We start from the raw sequence: 8,723 nt of genomic DNA, 5'->3' as shown, positions 1-8,723 counted from the left end.
GGCGGCTTAAATGCAAGAATTTTACACTAAAACTTTGATAAGATTTTAACTTAAGTATAGTAACAAAGTTAGTCATTAAATTACATATTTGTTAATGCTTGTATTCTTTTATTCCCACGTTAGTGGGTGGTCCTTTTGAATTTTAATTTATTATTTACATTGCTTATTACGCTCTACAACGGCTCTAGTAACACTAGCATCACAGCACTGGCATCACAACAAACACCAATTGCGAATCTGAACCTCCACTTACAGTCGAAGAAGTAAAGTATGCCATCAAAAGTACCAAAGATGGTAAAGCAGTAGGCCCTGATAATTTTTATTCCGAATTCTTAAAACTTATGGACTACGACGGTAAAAAATGGTTAACAATATACAGGGTGTAACGAAAATACAGGTCATAAATTAAATCACATATTCTGAGACCAAAAATAGTTCGAATGAACTTAATTTACCTTAGTACAAATATGCACATACAAAAAAAGTTACAGCCCTTTGAAGTTACAAAATGAAAATCGATTTTTTCGAATATATCGAAAACTATTAGAGATTTTTTATTGAAAATGGACATCTGGCATTCTTATGACAGGAACATCTTAAAAAAGAATTATAGTGAAATTTGTGCACCCCATAAAAATTTTATGGGGGTTTTGTTCCCTTAAACCCCCCCAAACTTTTGTGTACGTTCCAATTAAATTATTATTGTGGTACCATTAGTTAAATTCAATATTTTTAAAACTTTTTTGCCTCCTAGTATTTTTTCGATAAGGCAGTTTTTGTCGAGTTGCGGCTTCTTTTTTAATATGTTTACATAAAAAATTTATGGGGGTTTTGTTCCTTTAAACCCCACAAATGTTTGTGTATGTTCCAATTAAACTTTTATTGCGGTACCATTAGTTAAACACATTGTTTCTAAAACTTTTTTGCCTCTTTGTATTTTTTCGAGAATGCACTTTTTATCAAGATACTGCTTCTTTTTTAATATGGTTCAAAATATACCTAAAAATGTAAATCATAAATAAATTTTCATATTATTACCAAGTCTCCATAATCGTACTTAGCCATATACAAATATGTGGTGGATTGGACAAATATTCAAAATATCTCGATAAAAACTGACTTTTTGAAAAAGTATTGAGAGACAAAAAAGTTTTTAAAATATTGTGTTTAACTGATGGTACTACAATAATAATTAAATTGGAACGTACACAAAAGTTTGGGGGGGTTTAAAGGAACAAAACCCCCATAAAATTTTTATGGGGCGTCCAAATTTCACTATAATTTTTTCTTAAGATACTACTACCATAAGAATGCCACATGTCTATTTTCAATAAAATATCTTTAATAGTTTTCGATATTTTGGAAAAAATCGATTTTCATTTTGTAACTTCAAAGGGCTGTAACTTTTTTTATGTGCACATTTGTACTAAGGTAAGTTAGGTTCAATCGAACTATTTTTGGTCCCAGAATATGTGATTAAATTTATGACCTGTATTTTTGTTACACCCTGTATATGACACAGGCATAATTCCCCAAAAATGGCTAGAATCAGCTTTTATAAATCTTCCAAAAAACCCAATGCGAGAAAGTGCGAAGACTATAGAATTATAAGCCTTATGAGCCATTTACTTAAAACATTTCTAAAGGTCATTTACAAAAGAATATAATATACAAAGTGCGAGGAACAACTAACAAGAACACAATTCGGATTTCGTGATGCTCTGGGAACACGGGAAGCCCTTTTTGCTGTAGAAGTGCTATTTCAGTGATACAGGGATGTAAATTGTGATATATACGTATATTTATATTTAAACAATTAAACATTGTGTAAATACAGTGTGTCGCGTTTAAGATGAAGACAGCTCTAATAGATCAAAATAAATACAGATTTGTTTTGAACATGCATACAGGTTGAAGGTTTACATTTTTTAAGATACCTACTCAACTGAAATTTTAATTTTAATCGCGGCCTACTGCGAACCCACAAACAGGGTAAATTTTCTATATTTTGCTTTGCGTTAGATATATCGAAAGAAGTTATTTGAAAAAGTACTTCCAAATCTTATTCTAACCTCACATACCAAATTGTATGACAAAATTCGCACTTTTAGATTTTTCAGTATTTGTAGTCAGGACCCTAAAATTCATCTCAGCTGTCTCGAGATGCAACTCGGGCCAGCCAATTTTAAGATTTATGATCCTGACTACAATAAATAATGAAAAAACTATAAGTGCGAATTTTGTCATGAAATTTGGTAGGTGGGGTTAGAATAATATGTGGAACAACTTTTTCAAATAATTTTTTCCGATATCTTTAACGCGAAGTAAAATTTCGAAAAGTTACCCTGTTTATGGAGTGGCAGTAGGCGTTTTAAATTTAAATTTCAACTGAGTATCTTAAAACATGTGATCATTTAACCTATATGACTGTGCAAAGCTTCAAATCTGTATTTATTTTGATAGCCAAAATATAGGGCTGTCTTCATCTTAAATGCGACACACTGTATATATGTCATTTCCTTTTATAAATAATTTGGTTGTTAAACCATAAGAGGATAGACCGTTCTTGGACAAAAATTTAATGGTTCCTATTATTCGCTGAACCGAAGAACGTTTCTCCAATGTTCCTTTTCTTCTAAATAACTTTTTTCCATTAATGTTACAATTTGTCCTACTGTACTACTTCTCTTGACTAACGAACGTATCAATTGATAAACTATGTTCAGGAGATCGCTCATGTTGAATAAATGTCCCATTGATATTTTTCCAGTCATTATACCCATCGAAAGTTAGAAGAACAATAATTTTCGTGGAAATTAGTTTACAAACGTAACAATAAACACGGCTACATTTAGGACTGTACACTAACCACTCACGAAGAATGTTTCCCCATTAGCTTCCTTTTTTTAAAAAATCGCACTTTGCAAATGTCTGGTGTTATTATTATACAGTTGTGTAACACATTCACTAATGTTATCAATATATTGATTCGGTCGATTATTTATAAAATATTGTTGAAATTCCAGATTTACATGTTTTGGCTAATCTCCTATATCGCTAGGAAAAGAGTTATTGACATTGTCGTTTTCTATAGGAGATGATGGAGGTGTACTTGCGACAGGTGAAGTCGCTTGAAAATCAACTGTGGAGTCATCATTTTTATCATTTCCTGTTCGTAAAATAAAAGAATTTAGAAAATTTATTTTGTTATTGCAATAAAATTTTTTTTGTGATCTTTCCGGGCCCTGTTAAAATGCGAGCCCGAGGCAGGTGCCTCACGGGCCTAGTGATAAAATAGGCCCTGGTCAAGCATAGAGGACTTTGAGATAGATAGAGAAGAATAGTACGCGGTTATTATATGGATGAGTTCATTAGCAATCCAGTAGCTACTGTACTGCTCTAAATGAGGATCATCACAAGGCGCTTTAGACCTACCGCAGATCCTAAAATCTATTCCATCGTCGGAATACCTTCATCTAAGATCAGAAGAGCCATAGTCTCCAAGGCTGAGAAAGACAAATAAGTCAATGATTATCACCACCTCTTGCATTATCACGCCGAACAACCAAGCAGGCTGAAGTCACGCAAAATAGTTGGAGACCTCACAAAGCGAACGGAAGAGCGAACTTGGAAGCCGATACGACCCACAATAACCCGGTGTATATAGACATTTCAAATAACAAAAATTGCCGGAGAGCCAAATTTTGGTGGAGAGCTAGGGTATACCATAACAAATAAAGTTTAAAAAGTCCCCATCGATCCCATGTGTGCGTCAAAAGTTATTCGGGGTCAAAAGTCAAAATTTGAGATTTTTTGGATTTTTTTCGAAAACGGTAAGTTTTATCAAAAAAAAATCTTAAACCAAAGTTGTAGATCTTAAAATTCTCTACAAAAATAGTCCTTACTATTTTTTTCCTAAGAGTTGCCATTCCTGAGATATCGCGATTCAAAGAGTCACATTATACATGATATGCACACGTTTCCACACCACCTACTGTGAGGTAGTGTACTCGGCGCGTTTTTTTTTACCGTGGTTTCCCCTGTAGGCCTACTCCACTAACTGTTTTGACAATTTTAGGAAAATTTAAGGAAACAATACGGGTCAAGTTCTAGATATTACCTTATTATTGATATTGATTATTGATATTGCTATTGATTATTAGGTTAACTATTGTTTTGATTTCTTTAGATATTTTAATCAGATTCATATTCTTGAAAGTCTACTTCAACAGTCAAGTCTTCTTCGATTTCATCTTCTTCTTCTTCCTCTTGCTGGATGTTCAAAAATTGTTCAAATGTGACTGAGTCATTGGTCTCTTCATTAAAATCACAGGAGTCATCCTCTGTTGTACTAAACTGGACATTTGAGCAAGACTGACCTTGGCAGTTGGTACACACTAGAGAACACAGCAACCCGACTTTTTTACATCCACATTTGGCACTACAACCTTTTTTGCAATTGCAAAAAATAGTGTTAAGGAGTTTTTCTGGAGCAGGTGGGAGTAAGGTTTTAATCGGTTCCAGAGTATTATCTATTAATTTCCAACCCCAGTCTTCTGGATTCAGTTCATTGCCTAGCCATGTTTGAACTTGATAATATACTCGATACAAATGTTGAAAAGCAGATGCTGATGTTGGAGGAAGACATGATACTTGTTTCTTGTTTCGCGTATTTTTTACAAAAGTTAAGTATCGGTATTTATCAAGACAAATAATTTTTTTTGGAGCTCCATAAACCGCAAGAAGAAAGCGAATTTCTTACGTAATTATTGTTTGCGGTGTAGAATCAAGTTCTGTAAAAACTTTGCAGCAGTCAGTCAAATATTTTTTTTTCGAATAATTTAAGTACTGACGTTTTGCCCCTTCTGTACATTGCGGACGTAGTGTCGCAGCCGATTATCGCATGTAAAAATAAAATGTACTTTTGGCATTTGGGATAAGCCGATAAACTATTCGAAGAATATATCTCTGTTCGCTGTTGAGCCCTTCCAGGTTTCAGAAAATAAATAACTTTATCTACTGGAGTCCTTGCAGTAATCAGTACCAACAAATCAACATCTTCACCAACTACAATTGTTGTGTTTGTTGCCTTAAATTTTTCAATTGCTGTTTCAATTATAAGGACATCTGCGTCATTTTTAGCTTGTTTCACTTCAATATTCGCAGCTGTTAATTTGTCAGTTAACATGGAAATGAAACGAGATTTATTATTAATGTTGGCGAAAAATTGTTGTTGATTCGCTGGAACTGTTATATTTTCATCAAAGATAATCTCGGAACACGATGATGTTTTTGTAGTTCGACGATCAACCACAACTGTTTTAGTTTCACTTAAAAGTTTATTGCAAATAAAGCAAAACTGAGACATTTTTAAAACTATAAAATTGTACAAATAACGGTAACGGTACTAAATGGTAGACGCTTGTATTAAGTACTTATATTCACTTGAACTGAACCTTTAGCACTAAAAGAAACAGATAATATTATGAACCAGACCTACGGACAATACTGTAGCCATTGCCTATAATAGACAATCTGTTCTTTTTTAAACAATGGTATAGCCAAATGTTTTTCAAGGCCATGTGGATAGAGGAAATTCAATTTGGGACTGTTTACCTTTTGAAGAAATATTTTCAGAATAGTATAATATACTATATAAAAGAGACACAAATAGGCATTTATACTTGTCTTAAGGGCCACATATGTATATACGTGGCTTATATGTGCATATAATGTATAAAGTAACTTTTAAAACCGCGATATCTCAGGAATGGTAACTCTTAGGCTACGGCTCCACGGGCGCATAATTGACGCTAGCAGTAGCGGTAAAATGAAGAGTGATAAATGAAACCAACAGCGATAATACTGGGCGGCTCCACGATGCTCTAAACTGTCGGTCAAGATCGGTAAAAGACGCATCGTCAAGGTCATGTCGCAGATGCATAGGTCCAGATCTATTTTTACAGTAATTTACAGGGGCGTAGGTAAATTGAGTCCCATATATCTAAATTAAGAAGGGTAAAATATTTAGATGGTCGAATTGAATCCCGGGCATCGTAATCCTTCTAATTACCTTTTAATAGCTTTTAATTTGTAAGTATTTTATTGGTTATGCATTTATGCTAATCAAATATAAAATGTAATACATACAGTGCGCTGGAATAAGTTTTACCCCCTTATTAACTTATTTATTTTAGCACATAAGCAAAACGCTGGGACAGGTCGATTTTAAAGATAATCATAGTATATTATAGCATCAATGTTTCGAACTTTACGCGATACCTCTTCAAGTGACAGGCATAACTTTGATTTTTTTTTAATGGGAAAGTACATCATGTGACACCTGATTTAAAAGTTTTTGAAATACTGATTACAAAAATGGATAATACTTTAATTCTATTTCAGACCGTAGGCGCAAAATTTCGATCGAAGTCTTTTTAAACGCATTCATTTTTTTCAAATCCTGAGAAAACCAATAAGTATTTTTGAAAAATTTAAACGCAGAATGAAAGATTACATTAATACGGAGGGCAGAAAGTCCTTAGAATAAACAAGAAGTTTCAGTTGAATGATATATTTGAAATTAAAAATCAGACTATATTTTCTCTTTTTTTCACCCCTGTGACTTATTAAAATTAACATTATAGAAGTTCTCAGGGGCATTTTGACCCTCGATAATACTGTAATATTTAATTCTGCGTTTAAATTTTTCAAAAATACTTATTAGTCTTCTCATAATTCTAAAAAAATTATTGCATTTAAAAAGAATTCGATTGAAATTTTGCACCTACGCTTTCAAAAAGGATTAAAGTATTATTCATTTTTGTAATCAGTATTTCAAAAGATTTTAAATGAGGTGTCACATGATGCACTTTCCCATTTAAAAAAATCAAATTTATGCCTCTCACCTGAAGAGGGATCGCGTAAAGTTCAAAACATTGATGCTATAATATACTATGATTATTTTAAAAATCGACCTGTCCGAGCGTTTTGCCTATATGCTAAAAATAAATAAGTTAATAGGGGAAGGTAACACTATAGAGCGCGATCTATCTGTATACGATACAGTTTGAGTTGATTGCCAAAATGAATTCTGTGAAAGTTGTTCTTAGTGAAAAAGAAAAACAATTGATTGTGTTGAATGGCTTTAAATGTCGTTTTCATAAAACTTTAAAAAATGACGGCATGATGACAAGCGTTGAATTTGTTGTGCGCAGACGAAAGAAAAATGTAAAGCATTTTTAAAAACCCAAGGGGATAACGTAGTGACGGAAATTATGGATGACCACAACCACAATCATTGTGAATTAAACGAAGATGTGCTCAATCGCCAAATGTTAAGTAACTCCTTGAAGCGAAAGACAGTAAAAGATGTCAGTGGACCTATGAAAATTGATGATATGAAACTTTTGCATGAATAATTACGAAATGGCGACATTAGTACCTTGACTACCAAAGATGTGGAATTGGTCCGAAAAATATGTATACCGCTCGACAATCTCTTTTGCCCAAATTGCCAAAAGTATGGAAGAAACTTATAAACATTAAAACATTTCTAGTGAAAACCAACAAAAACGAGGATTTTCTAATGGTAAACGACATAGAAAACCAAACTATTATGTTTTCCTGCAACAGCATTTTACAATTTAAACAGGTTTGGACACCATTTATGTATATATATGGAACTTTTAAATATTGCCCAAAGTTCTTTAAGTAAATGTTCTCCCGCCTGCAGTGCATCCATTGCAAGCCCCTTATCGCCGACCCTGCATGGAGCCACTACAAAGGAAGATGTAATTTGTAAATTGTCGTTCTCGTGGAGCCAAGATTTTACAGCTGTGCTGCTGCCGTAATTTTACCGCTACTGCTAGCGTCAATTTTGCGCCCGTGGAGCCGTAGCCTTAGGAAAAAAACTGTAAGGAAAATTTTTGTAGAGAATGTTAAGATCTACAACTTTGGTGTGAATTTTTTTTTTGATAAAACTTACTGTTTTCCAAAAAAATCCAAAAAATCTCAAATTTTGACCTTTGACCCCGAATAACTTTTGACGCACACATGGGATCGATGGGGACTTTTTAAACTTTATTTGTTATGGTATACCCTAGCTCTCCACCAAAATTTGGCTCTCCGGCAATTTTTGTTATTTGCCAAGCATTTTGATGTCTAAGTTGACCGGATTACAAGCCCTATTTGACCATGAGGAAAAACTACCTGCTGAATCAAACTTACCTTTCTCGGTGGGGAGTGGAATGGACCTTTTCTACGACGATCTGAAAAAGTGGAGCCATGCTGAAGAGGCTTCCGTGACTTCGGCTCTGTACAAACCATTGAGAGTCTGCTGGTGTGCGTGTGAGAACAGCTAGAGCAAATCTGTACTTAAGAGGACCTAAAGCAAACTAACGAAAGAGTTCTCGGTGTCATAAAGCACTGATATTATGCAAAAAAGTGTAAATATAGAAGCTATACATTTTTTTATTACTTACAACTTTCTCATTTAATTTTTTTCCATAGGTCTTGTAGTTTTGCCGGAAATCTTGATAAACTGTTTTTTATAATTACAAACTAGACAAGGGCGAATCTGTTTTGAGGTGGATGTGAGAGATGGCATTCGGATTTTTGCAGATACAGTTAAGTGACAACTTCAATACTTTATAATTGACTTATGCTCCTTCTCAAATATGCCCGGAACATTAATAAAAAAATTTAAATATTTAAAAATTTCA

General features: G+C 33.6%; 1 protein-coding gene across 1 annotated transcript in view; it reads right to left on the bottom strand.

Moving 5' to 3' along the window:
* LOC126888429 (zinc finger MYM-type protein 1-like) overlaps positions 1–8,723 on the bottom strand; it is a 74,717-nt gene that overhangs the window by 49,368 nt on the left and 16,626 nt on the right. The gene's annotated exons all lie outside the window — the stretch shown is intronic.

This window comes from Diabrotica virgifera, chromosome 7 (genome assembly GCF_917563875.1).
Source record: "Diabrotica virgifera virgifera chromosome 7, PGI_DIABVI_V3a".
In the NCBI taxonomy this organism is placed as follows: Eukaryota; Metazoa; Arthropoda; class Insecta; order Coleoptera; family Chrysomelidae; genus Diabrotica; species Diabrotica virgifera.
This window is presented reverse-complemented; position numbering and strand designations above follow the sequence as displayed.